This window comes from Aulonocara sp. 'chitande type north' Nkhata Bay, linkage group LG22 (genome assembly GCF_057382095.1).
Source record: "Aulonocara sp. 'chitande type north' Nkhata Bay isolate Kocher_YH1m ecotype deep benthic linkage group LG22, A_spYH_male_GT1.1, whole genome shotgun sequence".
NCBI classification, from domain to species: Eukaryota; Metazoa; Chordata; class Actinopteri; order Cichliformes; family Cichlidae; genus Aulonocara; species Aulonocara sp. 'chitande type north' Nkhata Bay.
The window spans coordinates 16,089,114-16,109,613 of NC_141364.1; positions in this window are offsets into that span (position 1 = coordinate 16,089,114).

Here is a 20,500-nt window from a genome sequence, read left to right on the forward strand (position 1 = left end):
TCTCCTCTCTTATCTCCTTTCCTTTTCTTTCCAACTCACCTTGTCTACATTCTTCTGCTCTCCTCTTTTGTGAACATAAAATGATCAAAGTGCCCATTCTGGCCATGACAGTTCAATTTTACCAGGGTATGTGTGCGCGCTCGCACACACACACACACACACACACACACACACACACACACACACACACACACACACACACACACACACACACACACACACACACACACACACCTGGAAGCGCTTTTCTTAGGGTGCACATGCGGTTAGCCAACCTATACATGCCTAAATGACAGACTTGCCAATTTTTTATGCTTCTGCTTGAACAAGTTGGATAAGTCAAGTTACAAATCCTTTCCTTATGATTGTTCCTATAAAAGGCAGACTTTGACTCTGACCTTTTGTTACCTCAAAAAAATTGCATAGTCAAAATGTCGGTAAAAACTTTATAAAATGACCATGAAGTTGGTGCTTTAATCCTCTTTTTTCAGAAGCTACTGTAGCTTGCATGGACTTGACACTTTGACCAATGAATGCATTCTTAGAGTCAAAAACTCTTCACCTGGAGCAAATCTCAGGTAATCAGCAAAACCCAGACAGCCAAGAAAATGTAGAAACAGCATAGCTGGTGAAGCAGTGTTTAATGACAACCAGTTTCATAACTTTTATAGCCTAATTGGTTGTCTTGAATCATGTAATCCACTTCAAGGTGCATCAAACAAGTTGCATTAAACCAGAATAACACTTCATTCTGTGCCTTTTAGCAATTACTGCTTATCAGCAAGCTAATCCATTTACCTTTAAGCCCCAAAGTAAATGAAAACCTTGCTGACAAAGTCAGCTAATGGACACCGACTTCTTTGTTATATACAATTTAGTGTCATATAATATTTGTTGCTGTCAGTGTCAGGCTGGTGAAAAATCTGATCCTAGTTAGATCATCCTTTGTGAAGCCAGGGTGGCACCACTTACAAAGTCATTAGACAGCAATAAATAGAAACTGTTTGACTTGCTGATACCTTTTCAGGCTGGGTTTTTATTGAGTATGCTTACAATGTTTCATTATCCTTTTTTACATTTTAATTTTGTTTTGTATTACTGTCTTCTTGATTTTTCATATGATGTTTTTACATTTATTTTAGATTTGTTTTTATTTGTTTTTAAATTTTTACATGAATTCTGTCTGTTTAGCATTTTTTTCGCCATCTGTAAAGCACTAGCACTAACCTGCATGAAAGGTGATGTATAAATAAAGTTTGCGAAGAGGGAAAACACAAGTGTATTCATGATGGTTGCATCACACTTAGGGAAGGTCTTCCTTTTGTGCCTGCTGGCGGACTGTCAATACTGACTGGGACAATGAATGTGGCCATCATCACCTGCAGAGCAATTGAAAAGTGTGTGTTTGTGTCTAAAAGCATGGGACAGAGCATAAAAGCCTCACAGAATTTAAATGTTTTCACTTGGCATTGTAACCAGCCCCATGATGATGCTATTATGGTTGTGAGAAACATCTTAGCATGGGCCAGCTGTCTGCTAAGTTTCAATTCTGAAGCCTTTTGTGAGACATTACTGATTATGAATTAGCTGAAACCGGATGTTTTCACTATGGGATCTATGATGTCCTCTGTAAAAATACATATATCCTTACAGCTCCCATAAGCAGTATAATTAGCAGCCAGATGCTCATAATCAAATAGATGTGATTAACTGATCATCAGCAAGTACGATTATCTCTGTTGGAGCGCAAGTTTCGGCAGTTTGCTGGTCTACAGCGAACAGGTATCTTAACACAATACCATAATCTTCTCAGGAATGGATGTCTCAGCAAATTCACCCCAAGCTCAGAATAACTGCAAACCCCCCCCCCCCCCGCCCAAAGAGTTACATCTCGGGCTCTGCAAACCTCAGTTAATAGTACAGTGAAAGTAAAATTAGAAAAAGACTGAAGTGCAGCTTGTTTGAGGCTGCCAGGCGTAAGCTTCTTCTCTCTGAAAAGTACAGCTGAAAATGCATCTGAATAAATTACAAAACTTCTTGAAAAATGTCCTTTGAATATGCATAATGCATAGCATCATATTTTGATGGAAAGCACATCATCACAAACTCCTCGTAGCAACTCTCAAGCATAATGGTAGAGGGGGGATAATTATTTCTAGACCCATGCATGACAGCAAATGTACAACAGCATGCCTGAAAAAGAAGAAAATGAAGGTGTTGCAATGGCCCAATCAGAGTCCAGATCTCAACCTGACTGAAATGCTGTGGTGGGACCTCAAAAGAGCTGTGCATAAGAATATGCCTACAAACCTCAATGGACTGAAGCAATGTTGTAAAGAGTGAGCCAAGATTCATCCACAAATTTGCATAAAACCTAGACTTAACCTTATTTATGGTTAACTCTGTTTGCCTGAGCCACATTTATGGCAGTTACATAAATCACTGAGGAGTTAAAGCAGCTTTTAAATTGATAATACACACAAAAGTTTACAATGGAAAACTGAAAAATCATGAAAAACAATGCAACATTGGTGAAACCTTGTATTGTCTTATGTCCTCCAAACCACGTATGTCCAGTATCCCTAGGATATAACTATAAATACATTTGACAGGTTGTATAAACAAAATGTGTGTGACTTTTGCGAATCTCTTCAGTACCAAGTCTTCTAGATTTAGAAGAAATATTATGACATTACAGCAATTATAAATATCAGCTATGGTGGATTTCTAGGCTTGATTTTTACTTCACCTAGTTCTTCTTTAAATGAAAGTCAACACTTTGGAGGGCTGTAAGCACACTGAAACTAGGTCTCAGTTCTGATACAATTACATGGACATAAGAAAATTGAAATGACAATTTGAAATATCAGTGGAGTCCTCTGAACTGGAAGAATGAGTCCAGTGGGAAATCACTTAACGTGACTGTAGAACACTTTTCCAGGAAGACTAGCACATCCACATTTTCAAATAATGTTACCAAAGTCCAAACACCCCCTTTTCTACCTCTGCTGTCTCCATGGCTAAACTTACTTGATGGCAAAATGTAATGGACATTTTTATCTGGATGCTTTTCTGCACGCCATGCTGCGCCTGCACACGCTTAGCCACATGCAGCAGACCAGCAGGGATTTGTTGCGTGCCCAGGTCTAGTGCTGTAGCTCTTTTTTTCCTCTCCCTGCTCACTCTGCTGTGTCCCCAAAATAAGGGAATACATGCACTGATTTGATGTGAATCTTAATTAGTTATTGAGTGTTTTGTGTTCTTTGTTCACTACTGGTCTGTATTGTAAACCCAGTAATAGAGAAGATTAGCAGTAAAAGGCAAAATGTTTTTATCTTGCGATGGTAGATAGGAGATGCATTTGCACTTAGTCATGTTCTGTATTTTATCACCTTATCTGAAGGTGCAGAAATGGGCCGATTTCAATTTTTTCTTGCATAATGCTACACTTAAGACCACAGATAAAAAAAAAAAAAGAAAATAAAAGTGCCAACGCATCTGAACAGTTAATAAAATATACTGTAAGTATATTTACTTCTATCTCATCAGTATTCTTGCGTATGGAAGTACATGGTCATGCTGTCACCTGTATGTGTGTGTGAGTTACAGAGTGCTTTCAATCTTAAAAGGTGAACTTAGCTTGTGAGGCAGTACCAAGAGGAATTAATGTCACAGTTGGCTGCTGATCAGGCTCGTAGATGCAGACGACATGCTCCTTTTTTGTTTCTTAGTGGATCTGTCTGCCCTGGATTCTCTACAGATTCATCCCACTAATAGGTAGTAAGAGGTCCCTCTCCTCACTCTCTTGTGTACACATCAGTTGTTACAGTTTTGGGTAGGATTGTGTTTTATGAATGTTTTTTGCATGTTTAATGTGAATTACATGCATATGTGCCATCCATCTCTTCCAGTGTCTTAACCGCCAGAGCCTATCCCTGCTGTCAAAGGATGAGGTAATGTACACTCATAGGAATAGAATCACTAGTTAGTCAACATCCATGTCTCTGGATTATGGGAGCAACAGAATCCAAACAGGGAGAGGAAAAACATGGAAACTCCAGCAAGCTAATTTATTTAAACCCAGGAACCTCTCACTGTGAGGTGACAGTGCTAAGGACTATACCACTGAGCCAACTTACAGGTAGTGGGGCAAAATTAAAGTATTGCTGAAACTTAGCAGTGTTCGGCTTGTTACTCAAAAAAAGCTGCACATTACTCGTTACTCTTAAAAAAACAAAATGAAATGTAGAAAAGTGTTTACATTATAACATAAATGTAGAACTTATTTACTCACTCAGGAACGTATACAGTTAATTACTTGCTGCTTTACTTGCAGTGCCACATAATTGCTAGTTACCAATATAAACACACTGACACATGCACAGTCTTTCTGTTAGTGCTTAACTGTGAGCACAAAACTGACACCAAAGCTGGAAGGTGACCGAAGAGCACTTCACAGAAAACTGTTGTGGCCACGGGGATTCTGCTGGAGAAACAGGTGTAGGTAAAAATGGAGGCTCCAATGCTACAGCCCCAACTGCTTGTCACTGATTTTGTCACCTGGTGAAAGTCAAACTTTGGCTGCTTGACTGGGGATAGCATACACTCCACTTTACCATCACTCTGCTGACTTTTTGTTGTCTTTGCAGAAGTTTGCAGTAGTTGATGACATGTTACAGTAGCAGTGGTTGTTTTTGGAGTGCAGTTCATGCTTTGCCATCACATTCTTGTGCTTTTGTGCACTTAACTGCAAGCACTGTTCCTGTCTCTAGCCCTCAAAACTTGCCGAATGCTCTGTTGTTTTTCTCCTCACTCAACACCAACTGAAATCAGCTGAATATAGTAGAAGTGCACAAGAAAAAGGATATTTTTTCCTGGAAATCGTGCATATTAATGCTATGCTACAAACTTCAGGTCATTTCATTTTAATTCACAAATTCAGGTGATTTATATCGTAAGGTAAACACTGGGAAGAAAACACCAACAGTCAGACAAACTCTCTGAGGAGCACATGGTGACAGTGGGAAGGAAAAACTCCCTTATAACAGGAAAAGCCCCTCCAACAGAACCAGGTTCAGGCAAGGGAAGCCAAGTGCCATGAAAGTTAGCCATGAAGGGAATGACAAGAGAGAAAAGACGAGCACAGAGAAACCATGAACCTGACACGTCACAAAACACATGTAACGACATGATTATTAGTATTATTACTAATGTGATCGCTGAATTTAAAACTGTGATGCTTTACATTGCATTGCACCCACTGCAACCACTAAGATGCAAGGATGTGCAAGCCAGTGGAATTAAGGTCCTCTTTCTCAAACTCCAAAGCTGCTTTTATGTCTTAGACTGTCCTGGCCTGACCTGTTAGTTTCCCTCAAGTTTTTCACATCAAGAAGTCAATTTTTTTTTCTTATTTTAGACTTTTATATCTTACATTTTTTGCCTCCTCACATCCCTTTATCCTCCAAACCCCGAAAGACTTGCACATCCACGTGTCTGCTCCTCACAGGTTGTTATACCTCATACATCTGGAAAGGCTTTGTACACTCGCTCAGTGTCCTCTCCATAGATGCCTAACACTTTCTGTTAATATGCATGACCAGTTACACTTCAGCACTTTAAACTTGGCAGGCACACACTCACGCATTTTGAAAAAAAAAAAGAAAGAAAAGAAAAGAAAATGCAACTTCTCCGGGTTGTATTTTTCTTCCTTCATCTGTCTCCTCCTCCTCCTCATCTCTGTGTCTGCGCTCATTCTCTCTCAATCTTTCTCCCTACCTGCCATTCTTGTCTTCCTACTCCGTTCCTCTGCGTCACTCCTTCAATACTGATGTATGATGCAATGAAACAAAACGTGAGCGTCAACTTTTTCCTCTAACTTTATTCCCCCTCAGACCTGTCTCCCTTCCTTCCTTCATTTCGTATATCTTCCTCTTTCATCCTCTTTTTTTCTCTTTCTTTCCTTTTTACTTTCATGTTGCGTGTCCCCCCCACCGTTTCCTCTTACTCTCCTCATCTCTCCTCTTCTTGCTCTCTCCTCTCCAGAGTGCTCTTCTTTCCGTCTGTTTCATTAACAAGATTTATCTTCTCTAGTAATTACAGTACACACACACACACACACACAGAGTTTATGCCAGTGATGCCGCTGCAGTTCTACTTTTCCACCAGTCAGGGTCACTGTGGCACCGTGAAGAGCAAGAAGAGGTAGAGGTATATGTGTTCATGTATTTGTGTGTGAAGCAAGGTTATTGCATGCATATGTATGTGTATTTGTGCGTACATGTGTACCAGTGTGCCTGTGCTATGCTGCATAACTTGTATTATGTTGGCCCCTGACATGATTTTAAATAACCCATCCATGCTGAATAAGTGGCGTTCTGTTGGTAAGCCCTTCCTGATTTTAAAATTCTTTTACCTATGAATCCATAATGCACACTTACACTGCTTTAATGCCTTCCTGAAGGCCACAGCCCTGTCTCTGTGCGTGATTGTGTATGTGTGTGGAGAGAAAAAAAAACCCTTCAAGGTCCCTAATATTCTCGTTGCGTGCGAGTACTTTAGATTCAGAAACAACAGGCTTTATGACTGCAAATATTTGCACAGTTAGATGAGCTGCATGAGCTGTTAATGGAGGCACTTTTCAGAAGTTCAACATTTATTTGTCACTTGCTCTGTTAGCCCACAGACCCACGATCTCCCATATCATAATCCCTCTAAAGTAATGGGTCCCACTGCTGACAGAGCCTGATTGATGTCGGTTTTCCCTTCATGCAGAGCTAGCTGGCTAGTTGACATTGACAGAGTGACTGACAGAGGGGTTGACAGAGTGACAAACGCCGAGTGACTGGCAACGTTTCTGAGTGACAAAAGAGGTGGTAGGAATCAGTGGATAATTTTCTTTTAAACATAATTTGTTCCACTTACAATTACGGAAAAAACAATTTGTCATTTTTCTTAGTCGCACTATAGGAAAGAATGTCCCTTGACATATTTGAAATCAACAATCTTCATGAGTGAGTCAGAAAGCACAAAACACTTCACCTTGTCTCCTCATCGCCTCCTCTGTTACTGCTAAACTAAAACAAACTTTTAGAACATTAAAAGATATAAATGCACCGCTTTATTATGTTGTAGCAAAAAACAACAACTCCTTCTTTTGAATACAAAATATTAATAGAATATAGTCCTAAAGATATTTCTGTTCAAACTTTGAGCTATTTTCAAACCCGCACGTTCAGACTTCCTCCTGCGTTCGCACACAGTGGTAGGTTGACAGATGGATCATCCGGCAGAGTCGGGCGCCTTTGAGTCATGGAGATGCAGATAGCACATTGTATGTACGGTACATCAGTAGAGTTTTAAGACCCCTTTAAGTTTTCCACACGTTTAGGCTCATGTTAAAGTGTGAATTAGTTCATTTTGTTCCCCGTCAATCTGCACACGAAACTCAACACTGACAAAAATAGGTTAAAGTCATCATTGATTCAAACTGGACTGAGATATCCAATTTCTCCCTAAAAAGTATTCCGATTTTTTTTTATGACTCTCACAACTCATTTGTCAGTGATTCTTGAGGTGCTCCAGCAATTTCATTACAGTGACTAATCCATTTCATCTGATATTATTAAGAAATGAACCCATCTGCCTATTTAAGATCACAAAAGCACCAGGAATGTCATGGTCCCTGTGCCTCCCCGGCCAGCCCAGTGTGGCCACAAGTGTTTGTTGTTTTTCTCTCACTCTGTCTCTCCTACCTGTCTGCCTGGGCGGAGCTCTGATTGGGCTCCTGCCCTTGGCCCACACACCTGCAGCTGATCTCGAGCGGATTGCAGTTCTCTGGCTCTTAAGGCTGGGGCTCTGAGCTGTTCGTCGCTGGAATATTGAGTAACTCTCGTTAGTATTGCCTGGCTTCCTGGCGATTCTACTGTTCCTGTGTTTGCCTTCGACTTACCCTCGTCTGTGTAAACAGGTTTACCTGGATCAGCCCTTTTGTGACCCCTGGACCCCGTGAGTAGGAGAGTGAGCTGAGCTGCTTGTGTGGAGACTGTTTGGACGAGGAGCAGAGCGAGTGCGAAGAAGTGTGTCTCCCCAGCCAAGTGATCCCCGGGACCCTGGTGTTTTCCCCCCCCTTCACGTGTATATAGTGCACCAGTGTGATTAATAAAGTGTCGTTGAACTGTGCTACCTCAGTCTGCGCCTGAGTCCGTTCCACTCCCGTGACAAGGAAACCAAGCCTGGAGGTTGAGGAAAATGATTGTTGAACTTTGAGACGTTATTGTCTCAAGGGACAGATCTGGGGAAGGATACATCATGGAAAGTGCGCAGGTATCCATCCATCATCCATCCATGATGGATCTGGTTGCCAGGCCAAATTGGGTGCTGAGGGCATTGGTCAAGAACCCAATGGTTATTGTGTATGAGATGAGTTTCTTTGTGGAGATTAGAGATGGTAATGCCAAAGTGACTCATTGGCAGGATGCACTGAGAACTTCAGCAACTTCAGGTGAGTACAACAGGACAAGACTTCCAAAGAATTACGTTAACATCTTAAGTTTATTCAGGTTTTTCACAGGCCCGCAGGCAGGAAAGTTTCCCAGAACCCCTCTGTTGCTGATACAGGCTAGTTTGTCTTTTTTTCTGCAGAATGTGGGCAAGGATTTGCAAAGAAAGGTGAGATTCTTATGACAGAGGAGGACAGGCAAGGTAAGTAAAGGTTGAGAAGAAGTTTAAAAGTAAGTGGTTTCAAAGTTTCCTGAGCAAATTTACTGCGCTGACTATGGCAGCAATCTGGTGATGTTGCTGGTAAGTGTTAATATGGCACAGGTGCACCAGCTGGAGCCTGAGGAAGCCACACCTAATCTGGGAGAAGGAAAGCAGAGTTAACATCCATGCACACCCATGCACACAAACATTCACGACAGGAAAGAGTACGATGGGCAGGAAAAAAAGATGGCAGGTCTGCAGCTGGAGGACAGGGGGAGACCATAACAGAAGGACAATTATTAGTGGAGCACTCCACCAATGAGGCCTTTATGGTAGAGGGGATTTATGCAAGCCAAAGGTCACTGTGTGCTGTATGAAGCAAAGAGTTGAGAAAACACAGTGGCTTTAGGAAAGGTTCTGGAGGAGCCCAGTCCGAACTGAACCCCAAACAATATCTCTGGAAATACCCAAAAAAGGCTCTGCGCCAATAATCCACACACAACCAGGTCGAGCTTGAATGATTCTGCCAAAAAGAACGGGGAAACTTCCAAAAGAAAGGTGTGCCAAGCTTGTAGGATCATTCCCAAGAAAACACAAGGCTCTCATTTCTGCCAAAGGTTAGTGAGGGGTCTGAATAGGTATGCAAATTGGATGTTTCAGTCTTTCATTGTTAATATATTCATGGCAAAAAGGAGCAGTTTCTTGTTTGCGCGGGCGCCATCTTGGCTTAGTGCAGCGATTCCCAAACTTTTCTTGCTAGGCCCCCCCTTTGATTTACAAGAAAAATGTTCGCGCCCCCCCCTGGGCGCACGCACAAACATCCTCCAACCACACACACCCATATTTTGCTCCATTGCAGTTTATTTCACACCTCAAACATTTAGTAAACAACTAACCAAATACAAGTGATCTGCAATAAATTACAGGTAGTAAGAAAGTATGCTACGTTGAAAACGCAGCTGTTTCGTTCACACGTGAACGGCGTTTCGAATCACCGAAACTGAGATTTTTTAAAAACTCCTTTTTTTGCGTTTATGTGTGGACGAGGAATACAGAGTTCGTCACGCCTTTTTTCACGTCACGCTGTGCGCCACATTATTGTTTACATGAGATGAGTTGCAGAACGGCAGATAGAGACAAAATACTGTTAATCTGACTATCTTCAGTTTTTACACACTTACTTACACACACGCAGTTACTGTCCCTCCATTTAGAAAGGCAGAGGCGTCCCGGTGTGATTATTTTACATGTAGTTGTTTTTTTCCTGTGTAATAATATTCAACATTGCTGTCAATACATTTTTCAAAAATGCCTCTGTGCAAAATGGGTTTAAAAACATAAACAGCTGTGGGATACTGTTTGTCCGTGATTTAGACAGGGGGAACAAATCGTGGCAGGATCAGCCTGATATTATTTGTATCCCGCTGTAACTTTACTGTATAAAGAGCTAACATCTCCAACATGTCAGGACTAGTTAGTCATTACAACAAGTGTTTGTGAACTAAAAATCAAGAATACGGGATACTGTTTGTCCGTGATTTAAACAGCCCAGCGCTGCTCCTGATGCAGGGAAAACCAATTCTGCAGGGGAGACCTACCTTGGCACGTGTGCAGGTGAAACCAAAGGGAAGATATGCTTCACCATATTTTCTAGTCTTTGGCTTAGAATGAAGTCGGTATGGAAAAATATTCAGCGATGCTTCATCTCATGTTTTGCATTTGTGTGGGCGCCCCGTGCTAGCAGTGTCAAAGCGTTTTTTTTTCTTTCCCTTTTCACACCACCGGCGGGCCCCACACTTTGGGAAGCTCTGGCTTAGTGTTTACTGTGATTACTTTGCAAGGTGAGCACCACCGCTGCATGTTTTTTAAAGTAGGTATTATACTTTGTAAAATGGTGATTGTCCAGTCAAACTATGTAGATAATGAATTTATTGAGATTATGAGTTAATGTACTGTCTGATGAGAGTGTGAGGAGTTTTTTCCTGCTTCATTTGGAAATATCTGCTACGTAAGTTCCCGTGTGTTAGCAGAGCAGTCATTCATGCAAAGTAGTGGAAGATGGAGCATTAGCTGTTCAGCTTGACTTGCTAGTTGGTTTTTATGTTGGTTTTGCCTCATATGTATAACTTGGCCCAGGGATTTTTGTGCAAGTACCTTAATTACATGATTTATTTTATGCAGTTTTTCATTTGCACAAATTCATATTTGCACTCTGGAAAAGCAGTGATAATGACAAGCTCTAAAGAGGCGTGTAAATGTTATTCGAGTTCGCTCCATGTGGGTTCTTATTTTTAGGTGTGCTCCCCATATTTGTGTGTTCATGCTTTTGTGTGTTTCTTAAGTGTTTGCGATTTTGTGTTTGTGAATGTGCAATGATGTGTGTCGTGTACTCAAGCCAGGAGTGTATTGTTGTCACCTCGGGCCCACTAATATCATTTATACGGTTTTCACGCTGACACACACACACACACACACACACACACACACACACACACACACACACACACACACACACACACACACACACTTGAGCATATGCCCACACACAGTTGTAGCAGGTGTCTGCCTTGTCAAGAGAGCAAAGCAAGAAACATGCCTGTGTGGATCTGTGTGGATGTGTGTTTGTCTACAAGCTCAGGTGTGTGTCGGTTGATAAAGTTTATCAGCCTAGGGCACGTTGCTGGTGGGAACCAGTGTTGTGAAGGGAAAAGGCCATGCAGACAAAATGGGTTTGTGCATGTGAGACTCAGCATGTGTGTGTTTGTGTGCCAGTGGGGAGGTGGATGGCAAACATAAGCACTGCTGATGACCCCTTTCTCATCTCATAAAACACACACACACACACACACACACACACACACACACACACACACACACACACACACAGCAGAAGATTTAAATCCATTTTGAAGAGAAAAGCTATCAGCATATTTATAAGTTGATATTTCAAAAACACCAATAACTGCAGCATCCAAAACACCATTTTTTGTAAGTGAAGGCATTGAAATAGATCTCATTGAAAGAGTCTGAGCTGGAGTCTGTACTAAGAAAGTGCAAAATAACCAGGATATCTTTTTGTAATTTGGATTCTCTAAACTGAAAAACCCCCCACAATCCCGCTAAGCAAACACTCCAATGAGACCGGCAGCCATAATCCTGCGTCTACTGTTAGCACATCTTTTTAGATGTATATTTTATTTTCTTACACTGTCTTGAGAAGATATTTTTAACAACAACATGATGAATGTGCTAAGATACATTTTGGCCTTTCACTAATATTTGAAGGAAGATAATTGATGCAATCGATAATGCTATAGTCCATGGCACGGTCTGGTGCTTTATAACCACTTTGGCAGCATCAGATTTCATGTATTCTGTGTTAGCAAGTAAACACATAGCTTAGAAATAAGCTGATGAGAATACATTTTCATTTTCTTAGGCTTTTGACAGTAGAAATCAAACTACCCTAAGATGTCAAGATTCTGCCAAGACTCAGAAGTACTAGATGTGAGAATACAACATTGGTACTACGAGTTTACAGGTTTAAAAAAAAAACAATGAAGTAGAGATGTTTTCAAAATGTCCGTAATGAGGTCAGGACTGCGCTTTCTCACATGCAGCCCTCAAAAACTGAGTTTGCTTCAGACATGACAGTTTGGTTAATCCTCAGTCAGCAACCTCCTGGTGAGTATTTCCTGACTGTTTGCTGGGCAGTTGCTTGCAGTTTCTAGATGAAGTTAGTTAAAAAGAAGTATGTGGGGCTTCACCAAATTCTAGTAATTACTTTGGTCAAGAGCAGATTGTGGGAGGTCCATAGTTTGCATGAAAGACACAGACTTGTCTGCAACGACTCTCGGACAAATCGGAGAGTTGCATCTGTTGTAAAAAACTGTGCCAAACAAAAATATGCCGATCGGTCTGTGGTGGGAAATACGAGAGAGGCTGATAGTTGTAAAGATAAAAGCTTTTTGTTTACTTTTTGTTTAAATAAATGCTGTTGAATTTTCACTTTTAACCTCAGAAGAGTATTCCATTTTGGTAAACAATAAACCTCAAGTTGTCAGAACTATTATAAAGTAAACAACAACCAGTGTTGAATAATGTTGTGTTGCTATTTGACTATGTGACTGGGAGCTCAGGAGAGAAAACTGCCTGTCCAGAATGTGCAGGAGGCAGCACAAAAGACGCACACTCACTCATTGTTAATGAACTTATCTTTATTCTCACATGTGTGCTGTTGGACATCACACAGACTCTTTTAATAGGGAGCTGACTCTAAAGAGCCAATGCCCTAAAGATCGTGGAGTGTTTGACCCTGGAGCACATTTGCATTCTCAAATGCACCTCCATCATGTAATATTTAAAAAAGTTCATGGCTGCTGCACAAAACGGTGTGAATATGTGTTCGAGTGTTCTTGAAACGTGTTACAAAATCTTAAAAGCTAAGAAGTAAAATCATATTGTTGTTGATATTTAGTGTGTTGTCACAGGACTGTGCAAGCAGCTATTAAAATAAGGTATCAGTGGAATATTTCCTTAGTGCAAACTTACTTTACTGTAAAATGAACTCAAATTGTTAATTTGACTGTTAAATAAAGTATTACCCTGGCATTTGAAGTTAATAAAATTTCTGGTATTAACTTCTAGAATAGGGATCCTATTAGAAATTCTAAAGTGGGCATTTGGATTTATTGAAAATGCAGACCGAAGCTTGTGACATTTCCTGGTGTCATAGTTGAAAAATGATGCCAAATGTCCCGAAACAATCACTGAAAACAATAGGCAGATAAATGCTGAGATAATGATAAATAAACCAGACAATCTGAAGTTTAATAATCTGGAAAAGACTGATGATGACAGGCCTTCCAACACATCATGTGCATCCTACATCATTTGTGAAACGTGTTCATTTTCACACTCACTTATTTAAGCTGTACTGACCCAATAAGTATGAGCAAATAACAGAATAATGTCAGCACGATGCAGTGAAATTAAGAAACCATCTTGCTTTACAAGCACTTCTTATCTTATGTCTGCTTTAAAAATCATGTCAGTATATTGTTTCCACTTTTTAAGTTTATTTTCAAGACGATTTCACTACATTAGATATTTAAATTCTCTTAATTTACATGAGGGAAAGACAGAGTTATTGCCCATAGTAGTAATTAAATGCAGATTTAAGACCTTCAGGTGTCTAATATTTGTTTGTTAGGCTTGTGGAAGCCTGATGAGCAGGAAAGTGAAATCCACAGTGGTTTAAACATTTGGACTTGTTTGTAAAATGTGCGGAGAAAGTAAGCGAGCAACACTCTTTGCCCTCACAGCTGCTGCTAAAGTGCCTCTGGGCCAAGCACTCGACCTTCAAGCGCTCCAGTTGCTCAGCGGCTAAAAGAGCATGACTAGACTGGGCAGTTCCCAAAGTCACAGTAAACCTTCGAAAATGCTCAATCACTGGGAAAAACGAGGCTTGGGGTCAGCAGTTTTTTTTTTTAGGGAACGTATGCTTTAAGCAGCCTAATTAAACACTGTCTCTAAGCAGCACCGGACACTGGGAGGAATAATCAGAAGATGAAATTTTAAACACTAAAATGCATCAGCAATGAGCAGGCAGGTTTTTTTTTTTAAAACAAGGGGGAGTGTTGAATGCTTTAAACCTGAATGCTACGCAAAAAATAAAAAATAAGAATAAAAATAATGCAATATAATTAAATAGATAAATAAATCACCACCCACAAACATTAGGTTGCGCTTGCATTTTAAAATGCGTTCGCTGAACTGCAGGCAGTTCTTTTGCGTCTCTCCTCTGTTCTCTGTTTCATCATGCTTGTTTCCCCCCTCCAGAAACAAAGAACAGGAAAGAAACGGGGAGTAAATTAGTTGAGCTGAAGTACAACAAGAGTACATAATCCATCCATCCGTTCATGCATCCGTCCATCCATGCATGGACTCCGTTGCGGTTGTATTCTGCACGTTATTCTCCCCAGCGAATGCTTTCCATTTCGTCTTATGGGAATTTAAGTTCCCAAGCTGTCTGAGGTACAAAGTACATTCCCTCCAGTGAGTTCTGGGTCTAGCCTCAGATCTCCTTCTAGTGCTACACGCCCGGAAAATGTCCAAAGGAAGTTATCTAGGAGGCACTAAATGCAGTTCTGCTCCAAGCTCCCTCTGGATTTCAGAACTCCGATCTTTCAGGCTGAGCCGAGCAAACCTGAGGAATACGCTCTACCTGAGGAAACTGATTTCCTCAGGTAGAGCGTATTGACTGGTAAATTGAAAGCCTCCAGCTTCCTCACCAAAATGATCAGCTAAAGCACATTTAGTGCTGATGTTGCCGCACCTGCCCATCTCCATGATCAAGATCCCAAGATACTTGAACACCATTAAGATAAGTAAATAAAATAATTTTAAAAGCGTTATGTTTTTAAAAAGGATATTCTTATTTTTGTCTACCTTGGCTAAATGCCTGTGTTTTAATCATAGGGACTAACATGCTTTCTTAAAGACACTGATGTCCACTTGGCTTTTATATAGGAAGTAGGTACTTGCTGCTATATTATTGTTGTTAAAAATCTCAGCATTCTGCCTTGCAAAGCCTGTTCGCCTATCTTTGGTTATTTTAAAACATTATTTTCTTACTCATTCATCTTACCTCTTCATTCTTTACACAGCTTTTTTATTGTCAAAGAAAAATGAATCACCAGCAAGTGGTCAGTGATTCAGGTAATTTGAAACCTAAAAGTGATGTTTTCCTCTGGCTCCAGCTTCTCAAAAGGCAGGATTTTGTGTTTGTGGTTTTTAATAATAATAAATAGATATGCTCTGCTCCACTGGAGTCAAAATGGATCTGAGTATGGTCTACATGATATACTGTTTCCTCATCAGTGTAATTATGAAATCCAGTGTTTCATTGACCATTTTTGTCTTTTTTAGTGTCACTCCAAAGACCTCGTGTTATAAAAACAATAAATCACTGATATGAAGCTTAGGAATGATAGAAGAGGAGTATCACATTAATACTTAGTATCTGCTAGTGAGATAAAACAAGCGCAGATCATGGGCATTTTAATGAGAAATTTTCACAGCTATCAAAATTACCATAACTATTTATTATGAAGTGCATATCATGGAGTCAGTGCTTCGAGTGCTTTTTTTTAGTCCCTGGTGATGCTCTCCTAGGCCTTCACTCCACACACCTCCTTCTCCCTTTAGTCTGTTGTTAACAAATGGAGCGCAATATGCAAGTTTTGAATATTCCACCTCTTCCCCCAAGTCCGCTGAGTTTGATGCCTTTTTTCCTGAATCTGAGCCCATATTTTCACCATTGGTGACCATAAACGCTCGAGTCATAACAACACCACCGCACTTGACAGATGAGGTTGTATTTTGGGTCATGAACATTTTCTGTTTTTTTTTTTCTCTTTATTCCTCAGTGGACTTTTATTTACAAGTCCACTGAACTTTCTTCCAAAACTCTGCTGGTTTGTTTTGGGTGTTTTTGCGGACTGCAAACTGGTTTGTGTTTTTCAGTCTTTTTGGGTGTTGTGGTGATCCTCTGAAGTTACGGCTGTGAAGTCTGGAAATATGTACGCTTACATCCCGGAGAACGTTCCTGACTTAAACGGCTTTTCTTCACCATGCAAACGATTTTCCGCTCAGCCACAGGAGCCAGCGCATTTGCCAGCACACGGATGCTTTCTTGGAATGAACTCAACTACTGATTTTGACAACCCATCTGCCTTTCATATCTCTCTAATGTATTTATGCTATTTATTTTTTGACCTTATGTTTTTCCACTGGCGTAGCCACCTCTTTACTTACTATATTGACAAACAACTCAATCTCACTCTAAATGACCGCTCTCAAATCTGGGCACACAGCTGCACAGGAAATATTTCAATCTAATGGATGTCCAATGAGGCCAAAGGTAAAAGGTAAAAAAGCATTTGCCCTTCATGATCTCTAGAGGAAAGGGTTGGCTGTGTCTATTTGTTTGCCCTTCGACAGACTGGTGTCCTGTCCCCACCTCTTGCCCTAGGTTTGGATTGTCCCAGAATTGGATAAGAAGGAAAACAGATGGATGAATGATCCGTAGGCAAAATCAGTGATTCACCATGGGCAGCTGACTAATGTATTTAGCAAATCTGTGATGTAGGAAAATCACACAAAAAGGATATTTAACTGCAAATAAAAAGTGTTGAATGCACAAATAAAGACAACATAAACAGTCTATGCTCAGTATATGATCTCAGTCACTTCTTTAGAGGTCTTATTGGATGCACCATAATGTTAATGTTGTAAATTATTGTCCCATCGGATTAAAATTGAAGATAAAGCAAGGCTTCTTTCAGGATGTGGCTACGTTGTAACTGACAAGTTTCAAAAAGTCGCAGCTCGAGGATTTAAAACATGAGTTCACCAAACATGTGGGTGATGTCGACTTTTTTATACAGTCTAGGCTCTGCTCACTGCTGCAGTACCATGCAACGACAATGTAACTTTGGTTAAAAAAAGGAAAGGAAAAAATGGGGCTGATTAAATGTCGTTGTGATGGATCACCCGTCTTAAGCAGGTTTCAAGTATTTGCAGATTGATCTGCATAGCGCATTGAAATGAATGCTTTCTTTTCTTAGTTACAGGCACAACGTCTGAAAGAATAACACCCACACGGGGTCTGAATGCAGCTCGTGATGTTTATCACATGCGATTCTGTCTGTGTTTCTCCACCACTGAACACAGCGCATGCTACTTTGCATTAAGCAACATCGGCGCACGCACTAGATGGCACTGTTGCCATATCTTACTTTACACACAAAAACACACACAGGGACACACGCACAAATAGACAGAGATTGGCAAACATAATGCAACCGAAGGCTCAAGAGAAGGAAAGACGTTTTCTGCTGCTCTCTCTCTCTCTCTGTTTGACACACATACATACATTTTCTTTTTCCTTTGGCTGTTTTCTCCCTCCTTCTTTCACACACTCATTACCTCTGTCTATTCATCCAGTGTAATGTGCCGTTATTACAAAAACAGATACCCCATAAGACATAAAGCCACTGTTACTGTAGCCTACAGTAGGCCTGCACTCTTGTGCAGTCCATGAAATTGTGACATGGTGTAGCGTGTCATCACGTCATCTGGCATCCTTCAAAGCCCTGCTTCAGAATCATCCATGTATCAGGTACACTTGCTCACACTTTCAGATAACATGCATGCAACTGCAGTCTACTGTCAGCTTCTCTGGATTATTATTATTTATTTATTAATTTTTTTTTATGAAGTGCTTTGCTGAAGAGCACTTCAGGAAAGTGAATTACCTCTCCGTCGCTACTCACACAGTGTATTCTGCCTGTGGGGATTTAAAGTGTTGCCTGTCTGCTGACCAAATCACTTCTCCGCCTTTGAAGAGGCTGCTGTCGAAGGACGCCCAATCAGATATGCACAGTTTGTGTGAATTTGCTGTCGCCCTCACTGTGTCACAGAATGCACTTCACCCAGGCTCAGTGAAGTGTGTGTCAGAGAGGGAGATAAGAGTGATGAGAGCTTGAACCATGACTCAAACTTAGTTAACACCAAGAAATAATGATCATCTCTGTACTTGGTTACCAAATCGGTCTCACACAAAGGGAATATACAAATACTGCACCAGCTAAAATCTGCCCTCGCCAGAAAAATGACAGCACTGGCTGTTTGTTCACATGCTTTAAATGAGCTGTGTTTACACTTCACTGTCAAATGGCCTCTTGTGGTGGTACCACAAATGACTTCACCCCCCTTCTGAGAGGCAAATATGTTGTTGTGGTGTCAAAACCTATATGGTTGGTGGGTGGATGTCAGCGTCTAGAAGCAATCGTGTTTTGGAAGTCAGTGATGACCAACTGAATGTGTGATATTGTTTGGGGGGGCTTGCCACAAACACAGTACATCATTCATGTGATGTAACAACAATTAGGCTTACATAATAACACATACAAGAAAAAAGTCTGCCAGTAAATCACTGGTTTCATCTTCTAAATTATGAAGTTTGACTTCTTTTTTCCCCTTGATTGATGGTACTCTAAATGTAATATCAAGAAGGCCCTGCCAAAAATGCTGACAGAATAACGTAGGAGCAGTCAAAGAGAGAGAGATGGAAAGGGTGAGCGAGGATGACATCACCAGCAAAGGCTCTTAGGTGGGATTTTGTTTCTTGCTCCAGATGACTGTCTTTACAAAATTTAAGCATAAAAAGGGAATCTATGGGCAGGTGTGTCTGTTAGAAAATGAACTGTGGTTACAAAAACATCAAGTGCTTTCTGTGTACTACAATATTCACACTGTTCACATCATTTGATAAGGCTGCTCAACTGCATTTTGGCATGTAGACATGGTCAAGACAACCTGCTGAAGTTCAAACTGAGCATAAGAATTGGGGAAGAAAGCTGATTTAAGTGACTTTGAAAGTGGCATTGTTATAGGTGCCAGAAACGCTGGACCGAGTATTTCAGAAACTGCTGATGTACTGGGATTTCCCCACACAACTTTATCTAGAGTTTAGAGAGAATGGTCTGAAAAAGAGAAGTTATCCATTGAATAGCAGGTCTCTAGGTGAAAATACCTCTTTGAGGATGTCCAGAGTGCTTTGAAGTGATAGAGAGACAACAGTAACTCTAATAACCGCTCCTTCCAACCAAGGACTGCAGAAGAGTGTCTCTGAAAGCACAACACATCGACCCTCGAAGCAGATGCGCTACAGCAGCAGAATGCTACACTGGATGCTGCTACTGTCAGCAGTAGGAAACCGAGGCTATAGTTCACACAGACCAAAACTGGACAAAAGAAGAATTGAAAAATGTGATCTGACGAATCTGCTGCAACATTTGGATGGTAGGATGAGAATTTGGCATTAATAACGTGAACGCATGGATCCATCCTGCCTTATATTAACAATTCAAACTGCTGCTGGTGGTGTAATGGTGTGGGAGATATTTTTCTGGCACACTGTGGCCCCCTTAATACCAACTGAGCATCATTTAAATGCCTGAGTGTTGTTGCTGACTGCCCATACTTTTCCGTATCATCCTCCAATCACAACGCTCAAATCATCTCAAACATGACAAGCTTGCTGTACTCTGTTCTCTTTGGGGCGACCATGGCTCAGGGGGTTGGGAATCGCATCTGTAACCGGAAGGTCGCTGGTTCGATCCCTGGGCTCTCTGTCCTGGTCGTTGCGTCCTTGGGCAAAGACACTTTACCCTACTTGCCTACTGGTGTTGGCCAGAGGGGCCGATGGCGCGATATGGCAGCCTCGCTTCTGTCAGTCTGCCTCAGGGCAGCTGTGGCTACAACTGTAGTTGCCACCACCAGTGAGTGAATGAATAGTGGTATTATAAAGCGATTTGGGTGCCTTGAAAAGCGCTATATAAATCCAATCCATTATTATTATTATTATTATTACTCTTATGGCTTCCAGTCACAAGATCTCATCAATACAGCACTTTTGGGATGTGCAACCTGGTACTAGCAATGTGTCATTAACAAAGTTGCTGGATACATAAAACTAAAATACCTCTCAAGTTATGTACACCTAATTAAAACTAATGCAAATGAGAAAGTTTCTTACCTTTTTATTTGTTTGATTTATTTTATATATTTAGTGCTGGTTCACAATAACAGTAGAGTCAAATTATTTTACATTCTAGGGTCAAAATTGTATAATACAGCACGAACCCTTATGCTCAGTCGATCGCCTATGAGTAAGCACTTGGCAAAGATGGGGATACAGCAGCATAACTAAGGGATCGTTCGGTGTCAC